The sequence below is a fragment of the Oratosquilla oratoria genome, chromosome 6 (assembly GCF_046742065.1).
Source record: "Oratosquilla oratoria isolate Oo_2021 chromosome 6, ASM4674206v1, whole genome shotgun sequence".
Taxonomy (NCBI): domain Eukaryota; kingdom Metazoa; phylum Arthropoda; class Malacostraca; order Stomatopoda; family Squillidae; genus Oratosquilla; species Oratosquilla oratoria.
In genome coordinates, this window is record NC_134782.1 from 66,372,899 (window position 1) to 66,386,115 (window position 13,217).

A 13,217-nucleotide genomic window follows, 5' to 3' on the forward strand; every position below is an offset into this window, starting at 1 on the left:
TTTTAAGAAAAGGTTAGACAACTTTATGGATGGGGATGACAGGTGGCAATGGACATGGAACTGCTTAGTGTAGGCCTTATGGTCTTTTGCAGTCTCCTTCAAGCTTGCGTATTTATATAAATCTGAAGACTATTCTAATGTACAGATCAAAATAACGATTACACACAATATACATACAATAAATTCACATATAACGATTTATCCTATTGTATTTCAGTCTTTATATAATGTAGACAACAATGCATATCGTTTTAGTGGGAGAACCTTTCTTATTTTAGGGCATCGACGACGTGACGTCATATCGACCATGTGACGATAGATCTTTCACGACGTGACGTCATATCGACCATGTGACGATAGGTCTTGGACAACGTGACGTCATGTCGACCATGTGACGATAGATCTTGGACGACGTGACGTCATGTCGACCATGTGACGATAGATCTTGGACGACGTGACGTCATGTTGACCATGTGATGGTAGATCTTGGACGACGTGACGTCATGTCGACCATGTGACGATAATCTTAACGACTTGGCGTCATGTCGACGAGGTGTGGCATCAAATCGACTACATAGCTGAAGAGGCTAAAGTTAAAGTAACGTAAGGTAATGTATTTTATTTACTTATTTGCCCCTCACCTTGGACTATTTTTGTCATGTGTTTCCCTAAACCACCCAGAAAGGAAATTGACAAAGAAAAAAAATTGTTCAAAAGATTACGAATAAAAAAATTGTTGTTGTTGTTGTTGTTGTGTATATATGTATATGTATATATATATATATATATATATATGTATACATACACATATATATATATATATATATATACATACATATATATGTATATATATATATAGTGACGCTATCGTTACTATTTCACCAGATTCTCGTAGGTCTGGTCTGTGTCAGTGACCCTTAGAGAAGCGACGCTCGGATAAACCGACTTTGAAACAGAAGAGGTACGGAACGCACACGAGTATAATAATTATTCTATTTCACTTATTTCTATGTAGTAACCCAGATGAAGATATTCTATTATACGCTATTCTTGGAAAACAACATTTTCTGACCACAACGGTTTTGCGGTCGTCGGTGGCATATATACACATACCGGATACGCGGACAGGCACGCACATGCCGCAGGTGCCAAGTACTCTTTTTTTCGGGCTTTTTCTCAGGCGAATAAAATCGCCTGGGGGAGAGGGGCAGCCCAGTGTGGTTTAGCGCTGTGACGCTGTGGATTTCACTTTGAATAAAGATTGACTTTCATACAGGTGGGAGGGGAGCTTGCTGTGACAGAGAGAGGAGAGAGAGAGAGAGAGAGAAAGAGAGAGAGAGAGAGAATGTGTGTGTGTGTATGTGTGTGCGGATGTTTGTAGTCATCTTTGTTCTACATAGACTAATTAGAACTTCTAAATCTTCAAGGTGTATGTGATGATAATGTTATTCATGAAAATAATAACGAACGAACTAATACTAATAACAATAATAATATCAATAAGAATAACCATGATTACGATAATAACGATAATGATAATGATAGCAACGATAATAAAAACATAATGATTATCACAATGATGATAATAGTAAACATATAAATAAATACAATTATTATGCAACGTGGACATTTTAAATATTTTGTTCGAAAAATCCAGGAATTGTGATTTTTTCTAACAAAATTTTTGTTAATAACTATCAAAGAATTATCAACAATAATTATAAAACAACATCTACATTGCAGAGTTGCAATTTTTAGTGCCACATTTGGAAAAAGAAAATACACAGAAAATAATTAATATTACATTTGTTGTATAATTATTTTATAGATTGAATTCTTAAAATACTATGTTGAATGTGACATTGTATCATACTGACAAAATATAAACTATTTTTTTTATATTTTGTCAGTATAATACACCCCATTCAACATGGCGTTTAAAGAGTTCAATCCATGAAATATTGATAAAACAGAGATCCAATCACGATTAATCGTTAGAAATTCTTTTCTTTCTCTAAGAATGAGTTATGTAACATAGAGCGATGCCCTTATCTGAGACAAGCCCAGGGCTCTGTAGATACGCCAGTCCGCCATGCCTCACTCTCCCCACATCCTGTAGACAAAAGCCCCCCCCCCCACCCATCCCACTAAAATCCCCCCCAAGAACACTGGAGTGACCTACCACGCGTTAGAAATGGCGTAGAATAACATCAACAGATTCGGAGACGGGATGACTTGAATGTAAACATAAACAATACTGTTGCTATGGGAGACGGCGTCGCGTCGTCAGCTGAGTGTTACGTCATGTCGTCGCTGGCTGCGATTATTGTCGACAACAACGCGCTACCAAATCTACTGCGCGAGTAGGCGTCCCCCCCCCATGCCTCTTGTATCGCAATAGGACGACAATGACAATAGTGATATATTGGTAATATAACAATATATTGTTAATCATTAGTTTATATATATACTGTATATATATATATATATATATATATATATATATATATATATATACATATATACATATATACATATATTTATATATATATAAATATGTATGTATATACATATGTATATATATAGATATATATATAAATATATATATATATATATATATATATACAGTATATAATGTAATTGTAATAATAAAATAGTAATAGTAGGTAAGAATAATGTCCATATTACATAAATGTTTCCAGTAACATTTTAACACTGCCACGCGTCCTGTCCTTACACTAAATTTTATCTTTATAGTGGGAAAAGGGGGAGAAGGAGGAAGGGGAGTAGGAGGAGGAAGAGGAGAAAGGATTGTGACAAGGGAGAAAGAAGAGGAGTAAATGAAGAAGGGAGGAGATAGCAAAGAAGAAGAAGAAGAAGAAGTAATGTTCAAGTGTTTGGGCGCTCGCTCTGTTGTGAGGGTTGCGCTCTCTTGTGTGATCATGGGTGAAGCGCTCAACCACAAGGAGGAGGAGGAGGAAGGGAAGCGAGAGGAGGAGATCGAACAGGAGGACGAGGAGGAGAAGTAGGAAGAAAAGGACGAAGACAAAGATGAGGAGGGAAGTGTGAGAAGAAGAGGAGGAGGAGGAGGACGAGGAATTGAGGGACGACCGAGGAGGAGGAGGACGAAGGTGAGGAGGAGGACAAAGATGAGGGGGAGAGGGAGGACGAAGATGATGATGATGATGAGAAGGAGGAGGAGGAGAACGTGGAGGAAGGAAAGGAGAACGAAGACAAAGCGCAGGAGGACGATGAAGAGGAGAAGAAGGAGGATGAGGAGTTGGAGTAGGTGAGGAGGAAGAGGACAAAGAGGAGCAGGACGAGGAAGGGGAAGAAGGAAGAGGAGGAGGAGGAGAGGCAGGAGGACGAAGAAGAGCAGGGCGAGGGCAAGGAAGAACAGGAGGAGGAGGAGGAGGCGAAGTTGACCCTGCCGCGTGTAGTTGTACCTCCTTACATAACGAGGCGCCTCGCGTGGGTACACACTCCCTAGTCCCCGCCAGGTTCTCTTCCTTCTCGTCTCTTCCTTCTTCCTTGTTCTAATTTTATCCTTACGTGGTTTCTATTTTATCTTTTTCCTCTTCTTCCTCATCGTCTGTCTCCTACTCCTCCTCCTCCTCCTCCTCTTGTTCCTCCTCCTCCTCCTCCTCCTCTTGCTCCTCCTCTTGCTCCTCTTGCTCTTCCTCCTCCTCCTCCTCCACCTCCTTCTGTTCCTCCTTCTTCTCCTCCTCCACCACTTCTTCCTTGTGGGATGCTGACTGCATACATACTGCGCTGTCCACACTTCAGGGTCCTTGGTGACTCCCCTGCGGCCCACAGTCGCGCATCGTTGTTTTGGGATTCTACTCGCAAGACAGGTGGCGAGGATAGAAGCGCCGGTCATCATCAGGGACGAGTGACAATAATTTGTTCTTTTGTTATCATTATCGTTATCTCAGTGTGAGGTCGTTGTTGTCAATACTGCTTTTTCTGTTATAATCATCACCATCATTGTTCTTCTTCGTGATACTCTACTCTTGTTGGAAACTGTTTTTATGATCATTATTATCATCATCATCATAATCAAATTCTATGGCTGTAATTCATTCAACTTTACAAAGATGAATAAAATAGTCTGGTTCCACCCTCAACTCACAAAACAGCATCAGCCGGTATGGAAGGGGGCATTATAATAATAATAATAATAATAATAATAATAATAATGATAATAATGATAATAATAATAATAATAATAATAATTAATAATAATAATAATAATAATAATAATAATAATAATATTAATAATAATAATGATAATAATGATAATGATAATAATAATAATAATAATAATGATAATAATGATAATAATAATAATAATAATAATAATAATATAATAATAATAACAATAATAAGATAATAATGATAATAATAATGATAATAATAATAATGGTAATAATAATAATAATAATGTGGATAGGAGGTAAGGGAACACGGGCTGAGGGAAATACTTTTATTCCTGACTAGTTTCGCCTGAGTGGCTTCTTCAATAATAATAATAATGATAATAATAATAATAATAATAACAGTAATGATAATAATAGTAATAATAATAATAATAATAATAATAGTAATAATAATAATAATAATAATTAATAATAATAATAATAATAATAATAATAATAATAATGATAATGATTAATAATAATAATAATAATAATAATAATAATAATAATAATAATAATAATAATAATAATAATAATAATAATAATAACAACAATAACAACAATTATTACTATCATTATCATCTTTGTTGTTCCATGATTCCCCAGTCAGGACTCCAATGCTGACGGGTCGACGCGGCGCGGCGTGGCGTGGCGTGGCGTGGGGCCCTCCGAGCGGGACGGGACCCTCAGACAGGCACATCATTCCCACCCTCCCCCCCACCAACTCTCCCACTCCTCTCCATCCCTCAATCTCTCCCGGTCTCCGCTTCCACCACTTTATATCCCTCTCCATAGCACAATACCAACCTCGTGTGTGTGCGCGCGCGCGTGTGGTGTGTGTGTGTGTGTGTGTGTGTGTGTGTGTGTGTGTGTGAGAGAGAGAGAGAGAGAGAGAGAGAGAGAGAGAGAGAGAGAGAGAGAGAGAGAGAGAGAGAGAGAGAGAGAGAGAGGGAGAGAGAGAGAGAGAGAGGGAGTGCCTATACGAATTACACAGGAATGATTTGGAAATCCACGAACTTGTTCATCACACCAAAATGAAAATAAATGAATGAATAACTAAATAGATAGATAAATAGATGAATATTATATAAATTAATAGTAAATAAATCATAATTTATTCTGAATTCTACAAATGCGCCTGGTTGCATCAACATGTTCCTGCCTGTGCAGTGTGTCGACGTTTGAATGCTGACGCATGCATTGTCTCTTTAGTGGAAGGGTATACCCGTTGCACTGAGATCTGGCCGTTAGGGCGGAGCACTGGGAGTTCCCCTGTGGTACCACATATTCATATGATTATATTATAATTTTTTGTCACACACCACCACTGAGGTAAAAATCAAAGCAATGTTTTCTATACAAAGGTTTCGTTTCTTTAAGTCTAGATATGGCATATGTGCATGAGAGAGCGACGTTGCCGCTACATCTAATCTCTGCCCCCCTCATACTGCATTCAGAAAACATTGCATCCACATGCACGTTCTCGCCATGGATGCCCACATGTAGCCGAATTTCATTTGCAATTTTCCGTTTTAAAGTAGCCTTCTTTAAAATAGTTTTTTTGGTTTAAGCCTCTACTACTTCAAATGACAGTTTGTTTAACTTGTCTATCGTTTTGTTCGGAAAACCTAACGTCCTGACGTTCTTTCTGCCTCTCGAAAAGAAACACCACTACCGCCAGCTCGACAGTCGACACACGTTCACATACATCTTATCATACATCTTTTTTTTTTATCAATATCTATCATTATTTAATCATCATGGAAGTAAAGCATTTATGAGAGTTAACATGAAGATTTAGTGGACATCAAATCCTCAATTTTGAGAAAAATCTTTGCCTCGGAGGTTTCAAAGGGGTCTTGTACCGCCTTGCAAAATTTCTCTTGTATGCCCTGTTTCCCGCCTTCACGCACTTGTGCATCAAATCACCCCTCTCCCTTCCTTCTTCCAACGTTGCTATATCGTTCCTCCAATCTCCCCTTGTATGTCACTTCTCGCAGTCTGGTTGCTTCTCTCGTGACTGAATCTTTGGACCTTTTCGGTTTGGTTCCATCCCTTATCAGGTGTGGGTTCCATATCAGTGTTTCATATTGCAGATTGAGTCTTGTGAACCGTTGGGGTAGTACAGAGTTGTTCAGCATATTTCTCCCTACGTACCCTTTTGAACATTCTTAGTGTCAGCCCTTCCTCCTTTTATGACAAGTGAAAACACACACGCATACAGAATAACATTCCGCTGTGTATATATTCATCTACAATCAGTGAGGTGAAGGAGTACATAGCATAGTTATAACGTAGTACCAAACATGAGAAAATTACTAAGTGATAATGTTAAAAAATATGCATATTTGCTCAGCTTATTTGTTCAGTGCGTACGCCATCATAGTCCCTTGGCGTATTTCTAGGGATGAGCGTACGTACTGTAAGCCAGGTTGAAAACCCCTAGTTTAGTATTTTGTCCATGTTATGGCCTATGTAGGCACATATCAAGTCTGTTTGCCCATCAACCACATACTCTTCTGACCATATTGCTTATATATTAGCCAACGTGATTTTCTTTTTCTTATTTTGAACCTTTTTAGTTTCTCTTCCTCCCAGCCTTCATGTTGCCACTACCACACCCCAACGTACATAATTCTTTTGTATCAGAATCTATTTGTCATGTTTGGCTTCATTTGTAAAATCCAAATCTGTCTCTAGGGTTTCTGTTCTCTCACTTGCTTTCACTTGAAGCTCAGTATCACCCCGCACACACGCACTCCACTCTTCCTTTTTAAAAGTCATTCAGGATTACAAGGAGCATGACAGGCGCGAGAACTTCTCCATGTGGAACTCCACGACAGGCGCGAACACTACTCCTTGTGGAACTCTACGACAGGCGCGAGAACTACTCTTTGTGGAACTCCACGACAGGCGCGAGCACTACTCCTTGAGGAACTCCACGACAGGCACGAACACTACTCCTTGTGGAACTCCACGACAGGTGTGAGCACTACTCCTTGTGGAACTCCACGACAGGTGTGAGCACTACTCCTTGTGGAACTCCACGACAGGTGCGAGCTCTACTCCTTGAGGAACTCCACTTGTCACTTTCTTCTACTTTGGTTGTTTTTTCCGGACCACTGCTCTTGTTTCCCTCCACTCCGCGAAGTCTTTCATCGATTCCAGTCGCTCGTTTCCAGTTCCATCTATTCGAGAATCCACTGAAGGTTCCTCTGGGGTCCTACGCACAAAAGGATTTTAGTCACAGGACGGGTGACCCCTGTAATTGTACATTTGCGTATACATAAGTAGAGTAATAAAACTCTTTTTTATATAAAAACTTGATCTATTTCCTATATGTAAGGGTCTCGTGCAAGCCCTGTGTTCGAACGGTGTGGACTGTACACTTGTCGGCTCTCAGGCGAACTTATCACAAGCAAGGAGTACAAGGAATGACAACTGGTGACGTATACATCACGTGATGCTGATTTTGCAAGTGCGGTTTGGCGATGCTCTGACCGACTCTTATGGCTACCACACAGTGGTATTAATATTAAGTATAACACAATGAAGGATACATATTGAGAGACGGGTTAAGAGTCCCCAGTATCCTGCTTAGCCCTCGTGGGATCCTCGCGAGGCCTGGGCTATATTTGACTATTTTATTCAGCTCAAGGGTATTCCCCCTTGCCTGGTGACAATGCCCCTTTGATTATTTTCGTGTCGGTACGGTGGTTGCCAGACTGCTCGAGTGAGGAACCCCCGCGGCAGTGAAAGTGCTTGGAGGAGTGAGTCTGCGTCAATTACCACCAACGATTACAACCAGCTTAAATGTCTGGATCCACACGCACACACACAAACACAAATGTCTGAATTCACGCACACACACACACACACACACACACACACACACACACACACACACACACACACACACACAACTGAAGAAAACAGTCGACAGAAGTGACAATGTGGTCTCATTGGGAGACTTCCGCTGTGGAGAGGTAAAGTGGGGAGAGTGGGAAGCGGATGGGAATGAAGCGTCATGGAATAATACACCGCTAAATATAGCAATGGACAATGTAATGGTACAGTGGGTTACAGAACCAACAAGGATGAGGGAGGGAAATAGACCAACCACACACTACTTCCTGTTAACTAAATATTCATATATATATATATATATATATATATATATATATATATATATATATATATATATATATATATATATATATATTTATATATATATATATATTTATATATATATTTAGATTTCTTAGTTTTAGGATACCCTATGGAGAAGAGTGACCTTGTGGTATAGGGAATCCAGACCTACTGTATGTACTTGATAAAGAAGCTATAATAAGCAAAACGTCGTACTAATAAAGGTTTCGTCCTCACTTATGGTGTTTCTTTGGAAAGGCTAAGTCAGGGAAGATACAACGTTAGAAAAGGCAAACTTTATGAAGCTAATTATTTTTGGGGGGAGAGGGGGTGGACCAGACTGGAAAGAATTCAGTTTAAATATATACAGTATGCATGAAATATCTTTAAGCATATATGCAATTTCGAAGAGGCATAGAAGTGGATTTAGAATGAAACTGTTGAAAAACGCGCGCGCATGCGCACACACACATAAAGTCATGCCGTGGGATCAGGTTAGATTCAGCTTAGGTACGGTTAGGTCAAGTTAGTTTAACCGAGATCAGGTCAGAAGCCGAGTCACAGACGACGTAGACCATTTGCAGGACGAGGACCTTCACCCGGGCAACCTGCAGGGTAACGCCCGGACGCTAACAGCCGTGAAGTGGTTGACACCTTGTCCGGGAGGGCCGGGGGGTGGGGGGGGAGTTTTTTTTTTTTTTCTGACACAGCTCGTTGAACAAACTCGCTCTCGAGGTCATTAGGCCATATATCCGCCGGGCCCGGTGTTCATTGTGGTGGTGGTGATGATGATGATGGTGAGTCAAGGACGACGCCGGGTTCGCGTCTCCTCCTCCTCCTCCTCCTCCTCCTCCTCCTCCTCCTCCTCCTCCTCCTGCCTCTCTTCCTCTTCCCTTTCCTCCTCCTACTTCTCCCCCTTTCCTCCTCTTCCTCCTGCCTCTCATATCCTCCTCTTCCCTCTCTTCCTCCCCCTTTTCCTCCTCTTCCTAATCCCTTTCCTACTCTACCCCTTTTCTTCCTCTTCCTCCTGCCTCTCCTGTCCTCCTCTTCCCTCTCTTCCTCCCCCTTTTCCCCCCTCCTGCTACCCCTCTTCCTCTTCTTCCTCCTCCTCCTCCTCCCTAGCAACCGAACATTGTCGTGGCCACATACGCTGAAAGTCGTCAAATATTTGTCCACCTGCGTGGCGTCAGGCCGACATTTTTTCGGGCCTTTTTTTTTTTAAGGAACATTGTCATTATTTGTTTTTATTATTGGATGCCCAAAAGTCGCTTTCCATTTACTCGTCGTCCGCTACTCCGGGAGGTGCTGTGTGTGTGGGGGGGGGGAGTCCTTTGACTCAATGAAGGTACACAGTCAACAAGGAGAAATTCGAAAGACTAAAACTCACACACATATTACTATATATATAACTATATATATATATATATATATATATACATATATACATATATATATATATATATATATATATATATATATATATATATATATATGCTGGTACATTGTGACAAGTTGATGAAGGTGGAAAAAGAAGTCACGGGTCTAGTTCCGAGTTTCTGAGTTTATTCCTGACCGGTTTCGCTCTATGTTTCTTCCGAGGAATGTGAAGAAGTATAGAGCGAAACCGGTCAGGAATAAACTCAGAAACTCGAAACTAGACCCATGAATTCTTTTTCCACATTCATCATATATATATATATATATATATATATATATATATATATATATATATATACGGGTATATATATATATATATATACATATATTACATACATATATATACATATATTACATACATATATATACATATATTACATACATATATTACATATATACATACATATATTATGGAAGAAAGTATACGCTGGACTCGACGTTCGTCAATTTATTCCGACGTTTCGAACCTTCTCCGGGGTTCCATAAAATGGTTCCTGGACTCCAGCTATTTTCGAGTATATATATATATATATATATATATATATATATATATATATATATATATAATATATATATATATATATCGATTCATCGGTAAACATAGGCGATCATCTGTGTACATTTTTCTTCCTACAGTAACACGAGTTTATTCATATGAGGGGGTGGGGGGACTCTGCCCTAGCCTTGTCCTATGTCGACATGGTGATATCGTTGTGTCTGACGGTGACTGATTTTAATAGACCAGACAAAGGGAAATGATCTTTGGTCATTTAAGGCGCCATTTTGGGTGTTTCAGCCCCCCCCCCCAAAAAAAAAAAAAAAAAAATATATATATATATATATATATATATAATATTCATTCAATTTACAGTTTTTATGCCACGTAATGACCTTGATAAGCATTTTACAGAAATTAATATCAACTTGATTCCAGCGAAATAGGACCTAATGGAGAGGAATTATGGTAAAATAAGTGAGAGAATTTTTAGTGGACCTTCGAAAACGTGGACCCTCTCTGCTGTTGTTGACTGTAATTTACCATCCCTTCTATCCTTGTTGGTGGAAGGAATTAAGACAATGACGGCATTGTTGTCACAGATGGTGGCAGCTGTGGTGTTAGTAATGGTGGAAGTAATAGTGGTGGTAATAGTGGTGTTGGTGTTAATGTTACTGTTGGTGATGGTGATAGTGGGTCCAACACCAAGCGTTCACCCTCCTCCTCTTCCTCTTCCTCCTCCACACATTCATGGTAACCTTCTTCCCCTACTCTTCCTTCCTCGCCAACCACCACTTCACTTCCCCGCAAAAAAAAAAAAAAAAAAAAAAAAATAGAAAAATAGATTTATAAATAAATAAATAAACAAATAAATGAATAAAGGTAGTTGCAGCCCCAATGCCACCAAAAGCCCCCTTTGCAATAAATAAAAGAATAAAAATAAACCAATGAACAATTTCGACAAAAAAACAACAACAAATTTCAGAGAAAAAACAAAAACGCATCACCGTTTGAAAACGACATGACGTCACACCGAATAAAGGGACAAATACCATCACGTATGGAAGGCGTTGACATATTTTACATATATTCTGTGTGTATATATTTTCTATATGTGTGTATGCGTGTGTTTTACCCCATGCACATGCATTGTACACATACACACACACCCAAGCTTACCAAAAGCCTTGTCAAACTTAAAAAATGACAACTACATCGGGGATAGCGTCGCTGACTACCCTCGCTGTCCTTTCTGCCCCATTGCCCCCCTAATTCTCCCCCTCACCGCGCCCCTTCACAACCAGAACTCAGACACAATCACGGTCATCACTCAGACAGTTAATACCAAGAACTCAAGTTACCAAATGGTTTTTGCCCAAGAAGAACAACCCCCTCCCCCCCAAAAAATAAATAAATAAATAAATAAATAAATAGAATAAAGTGTACTGTCCTACTGGACGCCTGAACTCGTTTGGACAATTTTAGAACTGGTAACGTGGGTATGTAAACTGGTTCGTGTACATGCTTGCATGAGCAAGTAAGTACATGTAAACACGCGCACACACACACACACACACACACACACACACACACACACACACACACACACACACACACACACACACATATATATATATATATATTGTAGGAAAATATTCAATTAACGTGGGTTCCACCATTTTCCTTCTGAACTCACGTTAATTGAATAATTGCCCACGATGAATATTTCCAAGGATATAATGCACATACACACACACACACAGACACACACACACAGACACACACACACACACACACACACACACACACACACACACACACACACACACACACACACACATATATATATATATATATATATATATATATATATATATATATATATGATACGTCATAAATAAATGATATAAATAAATACACAAATGATAAATCAAAAAACGTACATAGAGATATGAATGAAAAACAATAATTGACCAATTTTATGACTGTCGCTGACCGAGCGGGTTGGAGCTTGCGGTGGAGATCGAGGTGATGGCGGTTCGAAACTTGCCATTGGCGAGTTGAACCAAGGTCATGGTTCATTACATTCCAGGCTACAAATTCCTCTGTAAGGGGGCACCGTCCTAGCCTCCTGATAGGGGATATAGTTAGCGACGTTAAGCCGAATCAATCATGATTGTCGCAGATGTCTAAAAAATCCTTTCTCACGATTAATGATGATGATGATGATGATGATGATGATGATGATGATGATGATGATGATGATGATGATGATGATGATGATGATGATGATGATAATGATGGTGATTATGATGATCATGGTGGTGGTGATGATGAGGATAATAATGATAATGATGGTGGTGGTGGTGACGATAATGATGATTGATAACGATGGTTGATGTGATGTTGGTGATATGATGGCATGGCATGTCGATAAGTTACATGATGAGTGTCATGGCGTGTGTACGTGTGTACGTACATACATAGTGGCACAGTGCTACTATGTATGTACGTATAATGGCAAAGTGACTTGCAACAATATTGGCAAGATATCCGCTCTCTCTCTCTCTCTCTCTCTCTCTCTCTCTCTCTCTCTCTCTCTCTCTCTCCTCACATTCTTGTCTGCCCTTCCTTCCTCTACACTGCCTACCTCATTCTCCTCCCTAGTGTAGCTGGAACTGCCTAGTGTAAGACTTGGTCTCTTGCAATCTCCTTCATTTTTATGTTCTCCTCATCCCTACCTCAAACACACCATATCTTTTTCCCTCCCTCTCCTCCTCCTCCTCTTCCCTTCTCCCTCCCTTCCTCCTACTCTTCCCTTCCCCCTCTCTTCCTCCTCCTCTTTCCTTCCCCTTCTCCCCTCCTCCTCCTCCTCCTCATTCCCAAATGCTCTTCTTCCTCTTCCACCTCCACTTTCCTCCCTCACTCCCTCCTCC

The 13,217-nt window shown here is 39.8% G+C and overlaps 1 protein-coding gene across 1 annotated transcript in view; it reads left to right on the top strand.

The window, feature by feature from the left end:
• LOC143026544 (uncharacterized) overlaps positions 1-13,217 on the top strand; it is a 339,242-nt gene that overhangs the window by 180,803 nt on the left and 145,222 nt on the right. The window lies entirely within an intron of this gene.